The sequence below is a fragment of the Mustela putorius genome, unplaced genomic scaffold, assembly GCF_011764305.1.
Source record: "Mustela putorius furo isolate JIRA1106 unplaced genomic scaffold, ASM1176430v1.1 tig00000127_pilon_pilon_pilon, whole genome shotgun sequence".
NCBI lineage: Eukaryota > Metazoa > Chordata > Mammalia > Carnivora > Mustelidae > Mustela > Mustela putorius.
This window is the reverse complement of record NW_025421288.1, coordinates 7,390,657-7,411,623: the sequence shown is the minus strand read 5'-3', so window position 1 is coordinate 7,411,623 and position 20,967 is coordinate 7,390,657. Positions and strand designations below refer to the sequence as shown.

At 51.2% G+C, this 20,967-nt stretch overlaps 1 protein-coding gene across 2 annotated transcripts in view; it reads right to left on the bottom strand.

The window, feature by feature from the left end:
* Positions 1-2,720, bottom strand: part of DAGLA (diacylglycerol lipase alpha) — a 61,743-nt gene extending 59,023 nt beyond the window's left edge. Inside the window, exon 1 of one of the 2 annotated variants that reach the window (XM_004770340.3) lies at positions 2,571-2,720. The gene's annotated coding sequence lies outside the window, so the exon portion shown is untranslated. Of the gene's footprint in view, positions 1-2,235; positions 2,540-2,570 lie in introns of those variants that run through there. The other variant, XM_013044609.2, reaches the window with a different exon arrangement.
* Between the last annotated feature and the right edge of the window lie 18,247 nt (positions 2,721-20,967).

The window sequence follows — 20,967 nt, the reverse complement described above, 5'->3', positions numbered from 1 at the left end:
TGGGAAGGCCTGTGTCCACCCAGCAGCCACCGGGCAGGGTGAGTCCCACAGCGTGGAAAAGGCAGCTCACCATCCCGGGTCTGGCGGAGCGGTGGCCTCCTTCTACCCATGAGGCTTGATTGACACTGCAGCCTGGACATGGGGCAAAAACCTTCTGCCTCGTGGAGCAAGCAGGAGCTTGGGTTGCTGGCTAACACAGTCCCTCGCGTGGAGGGCTTGAGCAGTGGGCCTGAGCCCGTGGGGTCTGCTGTCAGGAACCAGGCCCCTGGAGGCAGGAGGCAAAGCAATCGGCAGCCTCCCTCACCTTCTCCATGTGGGAAGGCCCTTCAGACAAGTGGGGCCATGTGGGGTGAGACGTCCCGGGGAATCCGTGCCACACCCCTCAGAGAGTGCCCATATGCCCCTTCTCCTTGTCCCCGTGTCCCCTGGCACCCCCCAGTGCCCCAGCCTCTCTGGCTGGCCCACCCGGCCCTTGTGTCCACTCTGTGGCTCTGACCCCCCTTTGTTTTCTGCTGGCCACAGCCCCCAGAACGCTGATGTGACACTCCCTGCCCCCATCCTCAGAACCCGGAGCCAAAGGAAATTCTCAAGAGAGGACACACACATTTCCAAGTCTCCCTGCCACACGGGTCCCCCAGATCAGTCAACCACAGACACGTCCTGGCCCTATGCGGCCACGAGGTACATCTGCAGCGCAAGCGAGGGCTTCCTCTTGCTCAGGCCGCTCCTGCAGGACAGACAGCACCGCTGCTGCGGCCACGCGCTCGGGACCGTCCTCGGGAGACCTGGGGCCTGGTTCCAGCTCAGCAGCTGACTCACAGTGTCAACAGATCCCACTTTTCCCCCACCAGGAGCCTTTACACTCAGGGCCTCTAATTCCCTGTGACAGGCGCTGGACCTTCCGGCTGCCTTCCTCCCCAGTCACATTCCAGGCCTCCGCTTCCAGCGCCTCCCACCCTGGTCACCCTACCTGGTGAGGATCCCTGACCTTTGCTCAGCCTTTCACTGTTTCCATGAGCACCATCTCCTTTCCTCCTCCGCGACCACTTGGTGACACGGATCTGAGAGGTAAAGTCACCCGCCCAAGGTCACACAGCTGAGACAGGAGTGTCAGTCCTCTGGCTCCATGTGCACCAGACAACACACCAGCTTTAAGGAATCTCAGCAACGTCTCCAAGCGCCCACCTTAGCAAACGAGACCACCCTAATCTCCCACACCCTCTGCATCGTTCTTCTGGACTCCTAAAGGCCTTCCCCAGGCCCGGCCCAAGTTCACCCCATGGATTCTTCTACCCCGTTTCCACTGCCCCCCAGAGAGCCACAAAGTCCTAAAGATGTCTCCCGCATCCAAAGACTTCCCTGGAGCTCTGCACATTGCCCCTCTACGAGGTAGACACCACGTGATGCTGAGTGAGACCCTCACCCAAAGCTTCCCAAAAGACCGGTGGGAGCAGATGCATCCTGGCACACACCCACTGGGTGCAGTGTCATCTTTCAAGTACCCCCCCACCTCCAGCCCCGCAACAATCCTCGGGACCCAAAGGCTTCCAAGCATCAAAGAAGAGAGGCAACTCTCAGATACCCCGGAGCGAACCATCAACCCAAAGTGAAGACGGGTCCGGACAGGACAGACAGATGGTGTACCACCTTTCCCCGTGCTCTGACACAGGTCACCGCTCAGTCCTGCACATTCCTCGTGACCCATGTTCAAGTATAGTGATCATGGCTGAGAACCATCCCCTCCCTTCCTCCTTCTCTGAAGCCAGATGAATACATGAGCCCAGGACAATGCTAGTACCTGGTCAGGTTTCCATCTGGGTCACCATTGGTTCCTCGTGGTAGAAGCACCTCCTGGCATCTCTCTTTCAGATCCATTATAAAGGACACCAGTACCTTCTCCCAGCCTTTCTCCTTCCTCGGGGTCCGGTGGACCGAGGCCATGCCCCTCATCATCACTAAAGTGGCAGGATGGACATTTATCCTTCCCATCCACCAGGCTCTGGGAGCCACGGAGTTTCCCGGCACCATGGGGTGCCAAGGCCATCTCTCACAGTCACACCAGGAACTCCTGTCACGCTGAGGACACCAATTCTCCAAGTCCAAGTGCCCTCACGCCAGACCATGTCAGGCCAGAACCATTCAACACCCTAGCACCCATCCCAGGTGCACCGCTACACGCCTACAAACTGGCCACTGTCACCCCGAATCAGTCTTAGTGCTGTGCCCACCACCTACCTGCACGGAGGGCGGCACCCGCCTTACACCTGGGCGGCCACCACCATACCAGGGTGGGGGTGAGTCTTCTGACACCCGTGCCAGGGAAACCACGCTGCCTGTGCCAGCCCCACGCTGCCCACGCCCGCGCCACGGGTGTCACCATCCCCGCACCGGTGCCAGGAGCTCCATGGATCTCACACCTGCCTCCGGCGCTCGTGGCAGCCGCACCTCTGCCGGTGGACCCGTCGGGTCGGCCACCGCGCGCCCTGGACACTGCCCAGCCCGTCGCGCCGCTTGCACCGCGCCCGCGCCCGGGGCCCGGCCCGCCGTGCCGCGCCCGCTGCCCCCCTTACCTCCCGCCCTCCGCAGGGCTCGGCCCGCCGCCGCCGCCGCGACCGCCACCTCCATCCTGGGCTCCCCAAGGCCCCGATTCACTAACGCCGCTTCCGCAGGGCGCCGGCGCCGGCGCGAAGGCCGCCTCCGCCCCCCCGGGGGACGCTGCGTCCTTTACGTAAACCCCTCTCCGCCGCCAGCGGTGACCATGGCGACGGTCGTGGGGCGGCAGCGCCCCCTGGTGCCAGGGAGGGGAGCGGCGCCGAGGCCGGGGCGAGCTGAGCCCTTCCGCAGGCGCTGGCCCGCGGCGTGGGGGCGGTGGGCGCTGGGCTCGGACTGCAGCTGGGGCTCCGTAGGCGGCCAGAGGGGGCAGGACCCGCCGTGCAGCACGCGGGGAAGGGAACGCCTGGGTCCACCTCCTTCGGGCCCCGCGTGACCGGGTTTAGCGTGGGAGAGGTAAAAAAGCAAGTAGGATCACTGGAGAACTGGTTCATTTAGGGGGAGGAAAGAGAGAGATGGGTTCCACCTCCTCGGGGTGATTGAGTGGTCCGTGTGAGGTCGGAACACTCCATCACTTGTGTCCTTCCCCCATTCCTCATCCCCCCAGTGCCCAGCATCCTGCCTGGCATCCAAAGGGGCCTTTCCTCAGTTGTGAATTCCTGGTAAATGAAGAAAATCTCCCCTCCTGTTTGGCCTCACACACACACATACCCATTCATTCAAGCTGTAAATTACTTAACACACCTTCCCTCAGAGCTACTCTTGGTCCCCAACGTGCTAATAAGGGTGGGGAGTGGGGAGAGGGAGGGGGCAGAGAGAAGCAGAAGCCAGTCCCTGCCCTCAGGAAGCTCAGTGTACAGGGGGGACAGCCTCAGTTCAGGTGTTTGTGGGTGGGAGCTAAGCAGAGGGGGCTCCTTACAAGGGACACTCGTAAGCAAGCCCCGGGGGAGGGAGTTGGATCTTGTGGACTGGGTGACCCAATTGGGTCTCAAAGGTCCAGTAGAAATTCTTCAGAGGCAGAAAGGGGAGTAGTGCGTTTCTGCAGGGGAAAGGCCTCTAAAGTGTTTCCTGGGCCCTGGAAAGTGTTTCCCATCCCAGGAAAACAGGGTGATTGGCTGTGGCTCAGTGCAAAGCCACAGTGGAGAAGAAGCAGCTGTAAGGGGGTCTGATGTGAAGAATCAGCCTGAAAATGACCTGGACACTCAGGTCTGAAGACTGAGTCCAGAGCAGAAGCTATTTCTAGAGGGAATTCTGTGTTACTTGTTATTCTGAAGGCAAACTCTATCTTAGGTAAAGAAAGAAAGAAAAAGAGAGAATGGGATGGGTGGGGGGACAAATATTGGGGTGGGGTTCCTGAGAGGACTCAAGGAAATGCTGCACACACACACACACACACACACACACACACACACACAAGACACCCAGCCTCAGGAAGGGCAAGAATCAGGGCAGCTATACGGACTGACTGTATCACCAACGGTTTAGGAACCTTTACCAGAACCTTGTAATTAATCAGAATCCAAACTGCCAAATGTACTGTGTCTTGGTTCCAAGTTCTAGATTCCCAGAAGAAAGAATCCTATTGGTCCACCTTGGACCATTGTCGATCGTAGTAACTACACTCCACCCCTTGGCTGCCCTGTGCATACAAATTCACATGCATCCACACACACACATACACACCCTTCTTCCATTTATCCAAACGAGCTCCAATATTCCATGGTCAGGGTCATGATTAAGATCCAAGTCCAAGGTTTTCTAGGCGATGTCCGTTTCTCCTCAAGTCTACTCTCCTCAAGTGAGTCCGTCTGGGCATCTCACAACTGAATTAAAGGGTACATTTAACCACCAACAACCTGTTTTTTCAGTTTTCCTGATTGAAGTGTATCATTGACTCCATCTGGACTGTGTTAGAAATGTAGACTCTCAGGCTCAAGGATCTAAGCAGGTTAAGATCCCCAGGCAATTTGTGTGTACATTAAAGTTTGATATAAATATAACTTTGACTTAACTGTTGTTATAAATATTGGGGGGAAGGAAAAGGAAAGAGATGAAAAATATTTTTTTAATTGCGATCATTCCTATTAAAAAGAAATGGAGGGAGGGCTTAATGATTTCATCCTCAGCGACTCTAGTAACCAGGAAGAAAACCCAAGGAGGGGGCGGAACTCTTTATTTTTGCAACAGTTGCAAACTCCTAAAAGGTGTTTATGACTTCTGTCCTCTGACTCCTTATTTCACATTCCACTGGCCTCCCGCCTGGGTCTCCTTTAGTCAGGGCTCTTCTCCTGGTGGGCTGACCTGTCTTCATCCTTGGGGGCCGGAGCCATTGGTGATCCCAGCAGTAAAGCATCACGACATGCTTCCATCTACATTTACCACTGGGCAGGATGATGTAGGAGGTGCTCCTTGGGGACCCTTGGTTCCACCCCTACACCCTCTCCATGTGTGTGTGTGTGTGTGTGTGTGTGTGTGTGTCTGATAAGATCCCCAAATGGCCAGGTGGCGGTCTCAATTTCCAATTCAATGGAGCCATGATGGTGCCTCCTGGTAGAACTGTTCCTTCCTTCAGTTCTAAAGACAATCAAAACCCAGAGCTGTCTGAACAGGAAGCAGACAGAAGGCATTCTGGTGATGGCGAGAGTCACCACCATTATTTCCACCCCCACTTCTGGGACCTTTTGGAAGATGCTTACCAGAACAGGTGTCTGGTTCACCAGCACGTATTCCCTAGGGGCCTGGCCTGGTCCAGCTGCCAAGTTGAACTTTCTCTGTTCCAATGCACTGCTTGCCCTTTCCCGTGAGTGCCTTCAGGCCCAATCCTGACAGTTTGCACAGGTGTCTTTGGAGACCGCCACCAGCACTGTGAGCAGACCGAAGCCAGGAATGGGGGAGGAGGACAACAGTGAGGCTGCCAGAAGGGGCCATAAGCCACAGACTGGTCCTGGTCCAGCTGCCAGCCTGTGTTCTCTCAGCTCGGTGCCAAATTCCCACTCTGGCCTCAGTTTCCCTCTGGGTCCCAGTGGGGATAATAACATGGCTCCTCCTCCCAGGGGGTCTGTGCAGATTAACTAATTAATGAGTGTGACATCGTCTGCTTCCACAAAGGGGCTGATTAAATGCTGAGTGTTGTTATTAGAGCCACGGAGGGTGTGTGACAGGCAGCGTCGACTGGAGACCGATCTGCTCCCTTCGCCTCCTTCCCACCCCCTTCCTCCGTCTGCCCTGTGCTCTGCAAGCTGAACATTTTGCAAGACAAAACCAAGATGATTTTTAGCACCCCAAAGGCATCGTATAACTTTTGCACATTTCCCCTATACTGGAATGTGAGTCATGGCCGAGCTCCACAGCGTCATCTGTCGCCGACAGCTGGCACAGCTGGGCCCTGCCCCAGACTCTCAGCTCCCAGCAGCTGCAGAATGGGATGGCTGGGCCAGCGATTGCATCAGGGCAGAGCTGCCAGCAGGAAGACAACTGCAGCATTCTGGAGCTGGGCAGCAAGCCCCCGAATGCACTGTCCCATGGCACGGGGGACTCAGTGACCACCTTTCCTCACAGCCTGAGGGAGGGAGGGCCAGCACATGGGCTTAAGGCTGGGGGGACTCAAAGCATGCAGGGTTTTAAAGTATAGAGTATCTGCTCATGGCTGCAAAAGATCCAATGACTCTATTTTAGCTTAGAGGCAGGATATAGGATAACTGGATGAAATCACAGCTCGGGGGCATGGTGACTTTAGCTCTAGCTTGTTCCCAGGTGCAGAAGTCCAGAGAGGCCCCTAAGTGTAGTTGTGAATGTGACTGTCCCCATAGCCGTTGTGAGATGCCAAGTCCCCTTCCCGGAGGCTCCCCATCCCCTCCCCCCCCCCAGTCTCAGCACTTGTGTTGGGGTGGGAAGGAATCACTCCGGTCCCATCACCAGGTAAATAAGCCTGCAGCTGACAACCAAGGGGAATATTGTTTACCCAAATAGCACAAACTCAGCCTGCCTGGGGAGGTGAGAGAAAAGCTCTGGGGAGGCTGAGCTGTCAGACTCCCACAGGGAGAGAAATGAGCTGGTTGTGAGGACCAAGGAATGCATGTGAATTGGGGTTTAGGGCACCTGGACCCAGTTTGGGATTATCTGGGGCCCCTACTGGCAGGATTTCAGCCCTTGTTCCCTCTGTAAACTGCTGCTCTCCCTTCCTTCTTGTTCGTCCTGCTATGAGATACAGGAATGGGTCATGCAGGCAAATAGCCTGGAAGTGGGGGTTAAACCACCCAGGGATTAAAAGGCCAGCCACCACTGGGATGTGTTGAGGTCCTGTGCAAGAAGCAATTTGTAAAAGAAGGAGCAGAAGGAGGAGGAGGAGGAGGAGGAGGAGAAGAAGAAGAAGAAGAAGAAGAAGAAGAAGAAGAAGAAGAAGAAGAAGAAGAAGAAGAAAAAGAAGAAGAAGAAGAAGAAGAAGAAGAAGAAAGTTGTTCCCGAAGAGCGGAGCCTACAAGTCCATACCTTTTACCTGAGCAAGCGCAGTTTGCAGTGTCAACAAACCCACACAGTAGGGGTGGAGATGCTGAAGGAGGCGATGGTGAAGGTGGTTTGGGTGAAGGTGATAGGGAGGAAAAGGAGGACTGATGGCTTCCAAGGGGAAGTACTAGGAGGCTTTTCTATTCTTGCCTCATCCTCCATTCACGTGGGTATCACCAGCATTTTGACTGTAATTCCCAGAGGATTGGGGGATCCTTGCATCTCATTAAACCAGCCTGTTTGTAAGTGTCTGCTCCCTGATGGGTATTGTAGTAACTAGTTTTTCTCCTTGGGGCACTGGGGAACTACAGGAGTGTAAACAGATATCTCAGGGGAAAGATTGCGTGCTTACTGACTAGGGCACCCCATCTGCACTTTCTGGACACAAATAACAATAGAAGAGAATCTGTCCTCACCCTCACCCAGCAACTCATTCTCCCAACTGCCTCTTCACCCGTCCATCTTGCCACTCACCTACTCATCCACTCACCCACTCTTCCACCTAGTCTGTCCATTACCACCTACCTACCCACCCATCCATCCACCCGTCCATCCATCCATCCAGCCGTCCAGCCGTCCATCCATCCAGCCGTCCATCCATCCATCCATCCACCCGTCCACCCATCCATCCATCCACCCACCCATCCATCCATCCATCCACCCATCCATCCACCTGTCCATCCATCCACCCATCCATCCATCCATCCATCCATCCATCCATCCACCCATTCATCCATCCATCCATCCACCCATCCACTCATCCAGCCATCCAGCCAGCCAGCCGTCCATCCATCCCTCCATCCACCCGTCCATCCGTCCATCCATCCACCCGTCCATCCATCCATCCATCCATCCATCCACCCATCCATCTATGCATCCATCCAGCCGTCCATCCATCCATCCAACCACCCACTCCTCTATCCACCCACACAATCCATCTACTCATCTATCCTTCCACCCATCCACCCATCCACACAGCTGTCCATCAGCCCTTTTCTACATCCTCCCATCCATTTATCCAACTATGTCCTAAATCAGGTCTTTTTGGTTCCTCCTTCTAACTGTTTGAAACTACCCACTTCTATCCATTTCTACCACCCAGTCTAGGACATGTTTGTCCCTCTTCAGGGCAGCTGCAAAAGGTTCCTCTCTGCTCTGACTGCTCATCTATTTTCTATCCAATAAATAGAATGACCTTTTATAAATGGACATCAGACTATGTCGTGTGATTTCTTAAAATCTTGCTGTGGTTTCCTATTGCTCTTAAAATATATACCCCCCCCCCTTTTTTGGAGTTTACAGCAAAATGTATAGCTTGCAGAAGATGCAGAACATTTCCAATTCCTGGTGTGCTCAATACCCACCCATGCCACCCAGAAGTAATCACTATTCGGACCTCTATGTCATAGATTGGTTTTGTCTGTTCCTGAATTCTTACAAATGGAATCATTTTTTAAAGGGACTTATTTATGGGGTGCCTGGGTGGCTCAGTCAATTAAGTAAGCAACTGCCTTTGGCTTGGGTCATGATCCCAGGGTCCTGGGATCAAGCCCCGCATCGAGCTCCCTGCTCAGCAGGGAGCCAGCTTCTACCCCGCCTGCCTGTCCCCCTGCTTATGCTTACTCTCTCCCTCTCTCTATCTCTCTCTCTCTGTCTGTGTCAAGTAAATAAAAAATAATCTTAAAAAATTTTTTTAAAGTTCTTTATTTATTTGAGAGAGAGTGAAAGATTTTGGCGGGGAGGGCAGAGGGAGAGAGAATTTCAAGCAGACACCAAGCTGAGCCTAGACCTGGATATGAGGATTGGTCCCACTAACCTGAAATCCCAAGCCAAAACCAAGAGTCAGGTGCTCAACTAACCGCACCAGCCAGGCGCCCCCACTACAAATGGAATCATATACAGATGGTCCTCAGCTTACCATGGTTCAATTTAAGATTATTCAACTTTATGATAGTGCAAAAGCAATACACAGTCAGTAGAAACCATACTTCAAGTCTCCAATTTTGATATTTTCCTAAGCTACCGACACGCAGTGCGACCCTCTCTTGTGATGCTGGGGACTATTCGATAAATTACATGAGGAAGGCAACAGTTTACTACAAAATAGGCTTTGCATGAGAGGATTTTGCCCAAAATGGGAGCTAATGTCAGTGTTAATGATATTTTCGGTTTATGTTGGGTTTATTGGGCATAACCCCGCCATAAGTCAAGGAAGATCAGTAGTACATACTCCTTTCTGTCTGGCTTCTTCTGCTCAACATTAAGTCTGTGAGATTAATCCATGTTATTGTGAATCAGTAGCTCATTCTTTTTCTTTTTATTACTGTGTAATATTTCATTGTGTAACTATCCTGTGATTTTTTTTCTCTTCTGCAATTGATGGATATGTGGTCTCTTCCAGTTTGGGGCTCTAAGGAATAAGGCTGCTAAGAATATTCTTGTACAAGTCTTTTGGTGGACATGATGCTTATTTCTCTTGGACAGTGTGATGGGTTGAATTATGGTCCTCCAGTGACATCACATCCTAATTCCCAGAGGCTGTGAATGAGTTAGATTACATGACAAAGGGGGAATTAAGGCAGAGGATGGAATTAGGTTTGCTAATCAGCTGACCTTGAGATGGGGAGATGATCCTGGATTATCTGGGTGAGTCTACTGGTAATTATAAGGGTGTCCTTGTAAGTAGAAAAGGAAAGTCCAATGAGTGAAGCAGAGAGATGGCAGCAAGAGAAAGACTTGAAGAGCCATTGCTGGCTTTGAAGATGAATCAAGGAATGAGGATGGCCTCTAAGAGCTGGGAAAGGCCAGGAAATGGATCTTCACCCCCCTGGAGCTTCCAGCCCTGCTGGCACCTCTATTTTAGCCCAGCGAGGCCCATTTTGGACTTCTGACCTTCAGAACTATAAGGTAGTAGATTCGTTTTTACTTTAACCCACCAAATTTGTGGCAATGTGCTATCACAGTGATAGGAAATTCTTACAGATGGTTGCGCAGATGTGGAATTGCTAGGTTCTAGGATGGGCTAACAACTCCAATTCCTCTCACGGTCCCCACCACCCAGCACGTCTGGTCCTGCCAGCAGGTGCACCCCCGTCTCAAGCCACTATCTGCTCTGTCCTCCATTCTCCGGGCCACATGAGCTACACCAGCCATGCTGTTCCCCAGAGGTCTCTCTGCAAGTGCCTGTCCCACTGATGGGTGCACCCCCTGGCCCTACTCCTTAGATCCAGTGCCCAGAATACGTCCTCGAGGAGGGAGATCAGTTTCCTTAATTGATGTGTTCTTTTGCCATGGCACGTTCCTTTAAGTAATCAAGTCTTGCCACCTCCTCTCCCCAACCCAAACCTTGGTGTGGGCAGACTCTGGGTCACCGCGGTGTCCAGAGCACGCATCTGGTGCATAGTAGGCCCACAGCAACCACCTGCTGAGTGTTGAATGAACACTTTCTGTTTGAGAGGCAGGGAGAGTAGGCGCAGGGAGGAAGACGGAGAGGAGGAGGAGGGGAGAGGCAAGAAGACAGAAGACAGAGAGAGGCATACACCTCGGAGACCACCGGCCCGTGTTCGGCCCTCTGCTATGGTCCAGTTGCCAGTAACCCCAGGGCAAGAAGACTCTTGAAACACTTTTCATGCGGATCAGGCCCCCAGGAGGGGAATAATCAAATGATCTCTTTGTGCGAAAGGCCCTGTATCCCTTTACAGACAAGACAGTTCGATGATGCCTTCCCAGGGACCTGTGACTCCTGCTCACTGCCTTGGAAACAGTCGGCCTGGCCCCCGAGGCAGGAGGGATTTATAAGTAGGTGAGGTGACCAAGACTCAGAGAAGAAGAAGGCCGGTGACTTGCCCAAGCCTCCCCTCCCCTACACGTTAGAATCAGAGCAGAGATCCAAAACGGGTTGGTGGTGGGGTGGGGTGGGGTGGCCAGATTTAGCAAATAGAAAAACCAGATGCTCAATTACATTTGAATTTCAGGTGAGCAACAAATAATTTTTTTTAAGACAAATATGCCACAAATATCACACAGACATATACAGAATTACTGCCTTTTATCTGAAATGCAAATACCAGGCATCCTGTATTTGGGGTACTTGGTACCACTAGCCCCCCCCCAGCCCCCCATCCCTCCTGCCCCACCCCCCCTCAGCCTGCTGTGGGAGATACTGGAAGTCCCTCTAGCCAGAAGCCACCTCTGCCAGACAGACTTCTGGACTAAGAAGCCAGGCAGGGTGAAGGGTGAGCCGGGACTTCTATTTTGACAGGCCTGCCAGCGTGGACTTTGCCGGCTCTCCTGCCTCCTCTGGGAAAGTACAGGTTGGCTAACAAGCTCCCTGCTTCTCCCAGGCCAGTCCTGAAGCAGGAAGGTCAGCAAGCAGGCTTGGGGGCCAAGAAAGCTGGCTCTAAAGTCCAACCCCGCTCCCACTTTTCTGACTGTTGAGACCCTCTTTGAGACTCAAGCCTCCTAGTCAGGAAAATGGGTCTAATCGAACTGCCCTGGGGAGGCAGCGATAAGGATTCCAGGCCCGGTGCACTCGGCACATAGTAGGTGCTCAACCAAGGGGCTTTCCCTTTGCACCAGGCTCTCGGGGACAAACGTGAACAGAGTTAGCTGAAACTGTGCACTGGTCCCCAGATCAGACAGACTGATGTCACGCATCCCCTCCTGAGGTATGAGTCAGAAGGTGACATCTTTGGTAAATTTACGTCTGACAGTGGCTTCCTAATGGGCTCCAAAGTCACTTTCAGAGACTTCCCTGCCTTTTGAAGTCGGTGTCCAGAGGGTAGGCAAGCTTCTGCTCCACAGGGCACTGGAGGCAGGTTTGCTATGTGTCTCCCTGGGAGAGAGAACCTGGGGACAGAACCAGCCAGACTACAGCCTCTGGGGCCCATTGAGGAAACTGCTGGGCTGGATTTGGATCGCAGACCCCCTCTCCTTCTTAGTTTTTAAAACAAATTTTTAAGGCCACCTGGGTGTCTCAGTCGGTTAAAGCATCCCACTCTTGATTTCAGCTCAGGCCATGATCTCAGGGTCGTTGAGATTGAGCCCCCACCCTGGGGCTGGGCGTGAAGTCCGCTTCTTAAGATTCTCTTTCTCCCTCTTCCTCGGCCCTTCCCCGCCTTTCTTTCTGTTTCTCCCTCTCTCAAAAAACAAAACAAAACAAAAAATCCATTATTTGGGGCGCCTGGGTGGCTCAGTGGGTTAAGCCGCTGCCTTCGGCTCAGGTCATGATCTCAGGGTCCTGGGATCGAGTCCCGCATTAGGCTCTCTGCTCAGCAGGGAGCCTGCTTCCTCCTCTCTCTCTCTCTCTGCCTGCCTCTCTGCCTACTTGTGATCTCTCTCTATCAAATAAATAAATAAAATCTTTAAAAAAAATCCATTATTTGTGTATAGCCATCACACAACACAATGTTACATTAGTTTCAGGTGTGCAACATAGTGATTTCACAAGTTTATACTTTACGCTGTGCTCACCCCAAGTCTAGCTGCTGCCATCTGTCATCTGTCACCATCCAATGCAGTGACAATATCACTATGTTCCCTATGCTGTGCCTTCTAGTCCCATCACTTACTCAGTCCGTAACCGCAAGCCCGTGTCTTCCACTCCCTCTCACCCATTTTGCCCATCCCTCCAGCCCCTCTGAGTCATTAAAAAAAAATCGTGTGCATGCATGCTAAAATGTACGTAACATAAAATGGACGATTTTAACCATTTTAAGTGTACAGTTCCAGGGCACTGAGTGGATTCACACTGCCGTGCAATCATTTCAAGAATTTTCTCATCATCCTATCCTGAAACGTTATAACCATTAAGCCCCAAGTCACCATTCAACCACTGGTTTCTGTGTCTATGGATTTAACTGCTTTAGGGACCTCCTACCAGTAGACTCATAAAAGATTCGTCTTTTTTGTGACTGGTTCATTTCACTTAGTATAATGTCTTCAAGGTCATACCTATTTTTTAAAGGTTTTTTTGTTTTGTTTTGTTTTGTTTTTGTTTTTGTTTTTTAGCGAGGGGTGGACAGGGGCAGAGAGAAAGAGAAAAATCTTAACCAGAGTCCACAGCCAGTGAGGAGCCCGACACGGGGCTCGATCTCACAACCCTGAGATCATGACCTGAGCCAAAATCAAGAGCTTCACTGACTGGGCCACCCAGGTGCCCCAAGGTCATCCTTATGGTAGCAGGTGGCTGGCTCAGTTGGTAGAGCACGCAGCTCTTGATCTAGGGGTCCTGAGTTTGACCCTCACACTGGGTGTAGAAATTGCTTAAATACATAAACTCTAAAAAGAAAAAGAACTGCATCTCTTTTTAAGGCTGAGTAATTTTCCATTGCATTTATAAGCCACATTTCATGCGTCAGTGGGCATTAGGTTGTTTATACATTTTGGCAATAACAACAAGAAGTATATAACATGGGTGTACCAATATTTAGTCAAGTCCCTGTTTACAGCTCTTTGGGGTATGTATTTATGGTAAAAGAGAAACTGATGCATGTTAAAAATTTTAAGAGTTTGAGCAAAAATTGATTTGCATCTGGCAGCATCCAATCTAGCAGATAGAAAGGAGCCTGAGGAGCTGCCCAAAATGAAAGACTTCTGGGGCACCGGGATGACTTAGTGGGTTAAGCGTCTGCCTTCAGCTCAGGTCATGATCTCAGGGTCCTGGGATCAAGCCCCGCATCGCATCGGGCTTTCTGCTCAGTAGGGAGCCTGCTTCTCTCTTTGCCTCTGCCTGCCACTTTGCCTGTGTGTGCACTCTCTCTGTGTCAAATAAGTAAATAAAATCTTTTTAAAATGTATGAAAGACGTTTATAGGCAGAAAGGAGTGAACAAGGAAAAGTGGATTGGTTACTGCTAAGTTCCTTTCCTCTAGGGGATGGCACGGGGCAGATTCCTAACGAGGGCTGGCCAGGTGAGTCCTTTTTTTGTCCCCTTAATTTAATTTAAGTTAGTGGACATCCAGTGCAGCCCTGGTTTCAGAAGCAGAATCCAGTGATTCATCACCCATCAGGTGATTCCTGATTTCCTGGCCTAAGATTTTATTTCTGGGAGAGCCAAAACCGTCAAGAAGCGAAGCCTCGGTTTGGTGGTTGGGGCTTTAGCATAAGCTATTCCATTTGGGGACTTTTGTCTTGTTTTTAATATTCAGAAATGGCATTGCTGAATCCTGTGATAATTTCATGTTTAGTTTTTTTAAGGTTTTATTTATTTATTCGACAGAGAGAGAGAAGTAGAGAGAATAAGCAGGGGGAGCTGCCGAGGGAGAGGGAGAAGCAGGCTTTCCTTGGAGCAGAGAGCCCAATGCAGGGCTCAATCCCAGGACCCTGGCTGGGCTCATGACCTGAGCCAAAGGTCAAGGAAACCACCATTATGACCTTCTGTCACCACGGATAATGTAACCTGTTCTAGAACTTCAAAGAAATGAAACTACAGAGTATGTTTATTTTTGTGATTGGTTTCTTTCATTCATTGTTAGATCTGTGAGTTGCAGTCATAGCATTCCAGGAAGCAATGGCTCACTCTTTTTCATGGCTGTGTAGTATTCCATGGCAGAAATATGCCAAATCTATGAGGCTCAGTCAAATGAAATTGCTAATCTCTAACCTTTTTATCTATGAAAAAGGCTATTTCACAAGGCTCAACCTTATATTTATTCATTCTATGGTTGATGGATATTTGCTGCTGTGAACATTTGGGTATACGTCTTGGTGAACCTACGCACACACCCATTGCTGTTGAGTGCATTCCTGGGGACAGATAGCTGGTTTATAGGATATGTGTTTGTTAGGTTTGGTCAGTTCTTCCTATTTTGCAAATGATTTTGCCAATTTACACCCTCATTCACGGAGTGTGAGAGTTCTGGTTGCTCCACATTCTTGCCAGCATTTGGTATGGTCAACTCCTTTCAGTTTTAACTAACTTTCTAGCCCCCTTTTGAGGAATGGGTCTCTAATTTGTTCCCTTCTCCCATCCACTGCAGTGGCTCCCTTGGTCAGAGCCGATTGCTCTGGCCTGGCCTCCAGTCTGTTGTGTACGGGCTGGACAGGTCAGCCCACCCCCTGGAGGGAGCTGGTGTAAGCTCCACCCCACTGAGCTGCTCCATAGTGAGTGTGCGGTGTTGGGAGTCCTGAGAAATAGATGTTCAGTCATCCAGATGACCAGAATAAGTTTCTCATAGGTGTTTGGTCTTCATCCGCAGTTCCTGGCTCACAGCTCTCAAAACATTTGGAATTTCCTGAGCAAAAGAGCCTTGGGAGCATCTTTTGTTGTAATATTTGGCCTCTTGTCCTTAGTTCCTGAAATCCCTTCAGAGACATAAAGGTGAAATAGATGTCCTGTTATTCGTAACAAGCCCATTTCAACCATACCTGTGTTTATGATAATGAGGTGACTTTCAGAAAGCACCTAAGGGCAACCATACCCACCCCCTAATTTCCAGGAAGAGGAGAGGGGCTGGAGGTCAAATCCATCACCAGTAACCATCAAGTTCATCAATCACGCCTACGTCAAGAAGCCTCCATAAAAACCCAAAATCGGAGTTTGAAGAGCTTCAAGGTTGGGGAACCAGAATGCTTCCAGGGTGCCATGACACTGGGCCCCAAATTCCACAAGGACAGAACTTGCCCTATGTGTCACTTCATCTGACTTCTGATTTGCGTCTTTCACATCCTTTGCAATCAACGGGTAATCTAGTGAGCATATGCGTTTCCTGAGTTCTGTGAGCCACTCTAGCAAACTCATGGAACCCAAGAAGTGGGGGCATTGTGGGAACCTCTGATACATAGCCCTTTGGTCAGAAGCACAGGGAGCACGGTGGACTTGGAGTTGGCACCCACAGGGGAGCCTAGTCTTCTGGGACTGAGCCCTTCCTCCATGGAATCTGATGCTCCCTCCATGTCGATCGTGTTAGAACTGAGTGGAACTCTTGAACACCTCGCTGGTGTAGAATTGCTTGTTGGTGTGGGGAACGCCCCTCGCCCTTCTCCCACACATTCCAACTGGGCCCAGGAACTCAAAGTTGTGTGGGGTCAAGATCACCCAGTCAAAGCCCGTCTTCCAGGCACCTACCAGCAGGGAGGAGGTGACATATCACATATGGGGACTGTCGCGGTGACCCAGAGCCTGCCCAGCGGTGTGCTCCGGGGTCTGGGGGATTGAGTGGCTGACAGAGTTCCCACCTGTGCACTTAGCCAGCCGTGTCTGTAGGTTTCCCAAGCACAGCAGCTGGAAAGCGTTTGTCTTCCACATATGTAATGTTTTCCAAATGCATGTGGACACCATCATGATTGATAACGTTCAAATTCACTAAAAGCTTTTCTGAATTCACAGTGGTCTTTTGTGTTCTATTTTCTCAGCCAGTGGATACATAAGAATACAGTCATTAGCAAACGGGGCAGGAATAGGTAAAATGGCAGATGGGTTAGTGTGTAGAAAACAGAAATGTTCACATGGGCCCTGGGTGTAATCTCGTGCTGCCGTGCTTTGGGGTGTCTCAAAATGGGGTGGGGAGGGCATGGTGGAACGCTTGGCTCTTCCGTCTCCCTGGAGTCAGCCCTCCCTGAAAGACCCAGTTGAATGGCTTCGTTCCTCTTCTTTGCACCGGGGGAAATCCAGCATCCTTCTCTGTGTCTCCGAGCATCTCAGGGATGCTTGTGATCAGTCTCCTGTTACTGTTTCGTGGGGCTCTCTGCTCCCCTCCCCAGCTCCATGATGCTGTTTGCCTCCATGGTGTCTCACCAGGACACAGCCCAGACCCTTGTTGATGGGGCGATGGAGCAGGACCCCAAGAGCCAGACTGCCAGGGTTCAAGGTCCAGCTCTGCCATTGACAGGCTGACTGACCTTGGGTGAGGTGTTCTCTCTCTCTGGCTTGGGCTTTCTCCCTATAAAACAGGGAGAAGTGGGGCCTGTCCTCTCTGGGCTAACTGAAGATCCCAGGAGTTGATGTGGGAAAAGCCCCCAGGGCCTGGCAGTTAGGGTGAATGAGCCCTCTTTTTTTTTTTTCTTAAGATTTTATTGAATTACCTATCTATCTAAGAGACAGAAGAGGAGAGGGAAAGATTCTCCAGCAGACTCTGCACTGAGTGCAAAGCTTGACATGAGGCTTGCTCCATCCCACAACCCTGAAGTCACAACCTGAGCTGAAACCAAGAAATGGATGCTCAACCCACTGAGCTACCCAGGCGCCCCAACCCTCGTTTTTACTTATTCCCCACCAAGCACTGTGTGCAACTGACTTTATGGAAGGTTTGGGGAGGGAAGGGGTAGGGATTACAGCATCAGAACAACTCACAACTAAACCACAGATCTTGCCCCATTCAACATAGCCATCCCCATCACAGAGAAGGTTTCCCAGCCAGCCACGTCCTCTGGCTCAGGGCTGATGCCATTTCTGGGGCCCTGCTCACCAGCCCGCTCTCTGGACCTTCCTCCCCAGATCCACAGCCCCCCACCCGCCTCTCAACCACCAGGAGGCAAAGTTGTCTGCAGAGTGTATACATTTTGGCCTCAATTACTGTCAATATCTAAGACAATGACGCTCAAGGAGGCCAAGACAGCCCCTTAGGAGGAGTTTGGGAAATCCGTAAGAGCATTTCCTTTGTCATAGTGTGTATGTGTGTGTGTGTGTAACCTGCTTATATAAAAACACAAAATAATTTTTGCATGCTTTTAATACACACAGACTTTTCCTGGAATGCAACTCTCATGTACACAGAGAGAGAAGATTTTCCGTTGTTTTGTTCGGAATTCTGCCAAGACCTGTTGCCCATTTCACATCAGCAGCGACAGCACAGCTCACGGGGTCTGAGTCACCCCTGGAACCACCTGGGTCCGTCTGCCTCTGTGGCCGTGGTGTTCCCGGTGGCCCCACCTCTAGGAGCAAGCCTGGGGCCACGTCATCCTATCTCCCGCTGTAGACGGCTGGTACATTTTCATCCTGAAATTATTTTATTATAAATGACTCTCCTTTTATTTCTCCTTCATATTATGGTTAGAGTATTACATTGATTTTTTTTAAAGCTTGTGTGTTTATTTATGAATTTCATTTCAGCTTGGTGAAGGGCACATTACAAAATATTTTCATCCAAAGGGGGCTTGGGGCTGACTGGGCTGAGGGCCACTACCCAAGCACCCCCCCCCCCCAAACCCGGGCGTAATTTAAGAAACCCACTTCGGAGCCCCTGCCAACAAGGAGTGATTTGTTCCCGAGACAAAGTTCTCCATTCGCCTGAATGTGGAGGCTGCTGTCGTTCATGCTTTTAAGTGACTCTGTTTCCTCTTCTCTGTAAACGTTCAGAGGTAACGATCCCACTGTGGCTCTCCCTGCTCCTGGATCTGTCCTGAGAGAGCGGCCCTAAGAGATCTTCCAAGTATACAAAGGTGACAGTGTTACATCTCAACTTAAAACCCTTCTGTGGCCCCGGGTGCCCCGTGGCTCAAGTCTAAGCCCCTCAGCCTGGCCCACAGAGCCCCCCGTGAGCCATGCACAAGGCACAGTCTTTTCTCAGCTCCTCATTCTATCCCATTGGGTCACCAGCCTCTGCCTTTGTCCCCCCAAGTCTCCTCTGCCTGGATGTGCTGTCCCTACTGTCCGTACCTCCACTTCTGGCTGTACCCAGGGGCTTCCTACTCTTCTCCTCTTCAGTAGAGATTTAATTCTGAGGTTCCACCTCTAGACGATGTCTCTAAGGGATCGGCTTCCACCAGATCCTAGAGGTGAGCTGGGGGCTTGGGGGCCACAGCGGGAGAGCAGCATGGTGGGTTTAAGAGAATCCCAAAAAGGACACTCCTCTTCTCCATCCAAGTTTGGAACCACCTGAGAGAGACAGACACACAACAGCCAGACAGATAAAGATCAAAGTATTTCATGAGAGACTATGGACTCTGAAAAACAATCTGAGGGTTTTGAAGGGGTGGGGGGTGGAAGGTTGGGGGAACCAGGTGGTGGGTACTAGAGAGGGCACGGTTTGCATGGAGCACTGGGTGTGGTGCAAAAACAATGAATACTGTTATGCTGAAAGGAAATTTTATATATATATATATATATATATATATATATATTTCCCTATGGCTGTGACTTCAGATTTGTGGCCAAGGGGCTTCCTACCCTCTCAACTTTGAACATGGCATTCCCTCACCGAAACCAGGAGGCTCCCGACTGCCCAGCAGGAGCAGACCAGTAAGGGCTTCTAAAAGAGCTCCTCCCAGCCTGGGCCATCTAGTAAGTCGCTTCTTTGCAAGGGAGGAGGAGGGCGAGGGGCCTGAGGGTTCCTGTAATTCAGGGAACGCTCCGCTCTGTAAGGACACATGATGGGAGGGAGGGAGGGAAGGGGACTAGGGCCCCAGACAACAGCCCTCAGGTCTTGCGAATGGTGTCCCAGATGGGGCGGGAGCTGGGAGATGCGGCTGAGGCCAGAGGAAACCGGCAGAACAGGGACGGAGCAGAGCACGTCTCTACCTTGAAATAACTTTTGAAAATCACCAAAGCTGTGTCGTATATGGTAGGAAGTTGGAGCACACCGATGAGCAAACATAAGAAAACACATCCCCTCTATTCCTACCATCTGGGCTGTACCATCGACCATCTTAGCCTCTGTCCTCCCAGATTTTTTTTATGCATATGTAACTTTTTTTTTTCTTATCAAAACGAGATCATAGTGTCTGTGTTGCATTGCAATCAGCTAAAGCATTAAAAAGCATTGCAATCAGCTTTTTGGTTTTTATCTCAACCTCTCCCCTGTCAAGACGTTTTTATTTGTCTGTGCACAGCCGTATTCAAATGCCCTCACCGTCCCCTAACTGTCCTTTAGGCTGACTCGTGGGAGCAAGGGTGCAGTCAGGACCATGTGGTCTGGAAGACCCCTTTCTTACGACAATGACACGGGAAGACTGGACCTCTTGCTTTGCAAAATGGACCACCATCAGGATTTGTCTCCTTGTGTCCCCCTTGTCTTTTTTTTTTTTTTTTTAAGATTTTATTTATTTATTTGACAGAATGAGACACAGAGAGAGAGGGAGAGGGAGAAGCAGTCTTCCCGCAGAGCAGGAAGCCCGATCCCATGACACTGGGATCATGACCTGAGCCAAATGGAGATGCTCAACAACTGAGCCACCCAGGTGCCCTTCTGCTCTTGTCTTGTTAAGTTCGTTCCTTCTTGTCCTGTATTTCCAGTAGAATTGCTGGACTCAGATGATGGGGCCCAGATCGTGGGTGATGCTGGCCCTTCATGGTGCATCACATAGAAACCCCCCAACATGCGTGATGCTGAGTTGGGGTGACAATTTCTTACGGGGCTGGGCTGGAGTGCTTCCCTGCTTGAAGAATGCTTTGAGCTCCTTGTTCTCATTTCAAACGTGGAAACTGAGTCCTGGAGCACTAGCCCTGGCAGTGGGGGCTGAGATGAGGCTCACTGTGGGGCTCTGCGGGCCAGGCTGAGGGGTTCAGACTTGAGCCACAGGACACCTGGGGCCACAGAGGGGGTTTTAAGTCGAGGTGTGAACATTGTCACCTTTGTGTATTTGGAGCAGAGGGGCTACTCCCTCCGGGGACCTCCCTTGGAGATTCTGCACAGCTCTGAGATGTAGGAATTACGATTCCATTTCAAAGAAACTAGGATTTGTGGGGCTAAGCAGCCAGAGCGGGGACCTGATCCCTGCCTCTGGGTCCTTTCTCTTTCCCTAGGCTCTGCCTGCCCTTCTCCAATGGGAAAGGCCTGGTCATATCTGGCCCTGGAGCCCTCTGGGCCCAGCCTGTGGGTCAAACCCAGGGCATGCTGCTGCCCTGAGGAGGCCTGGCCCCTTTCCTTGCCTTTTGGATGGACAGGCCTTCGCTCTGGGCTGGGAGGCAGAGGGGACACAGAGATCTGGAGCCCGGAATGTGCCAGCTCAGCTGGGCTCAGATTTCCCTCTGGGAAGG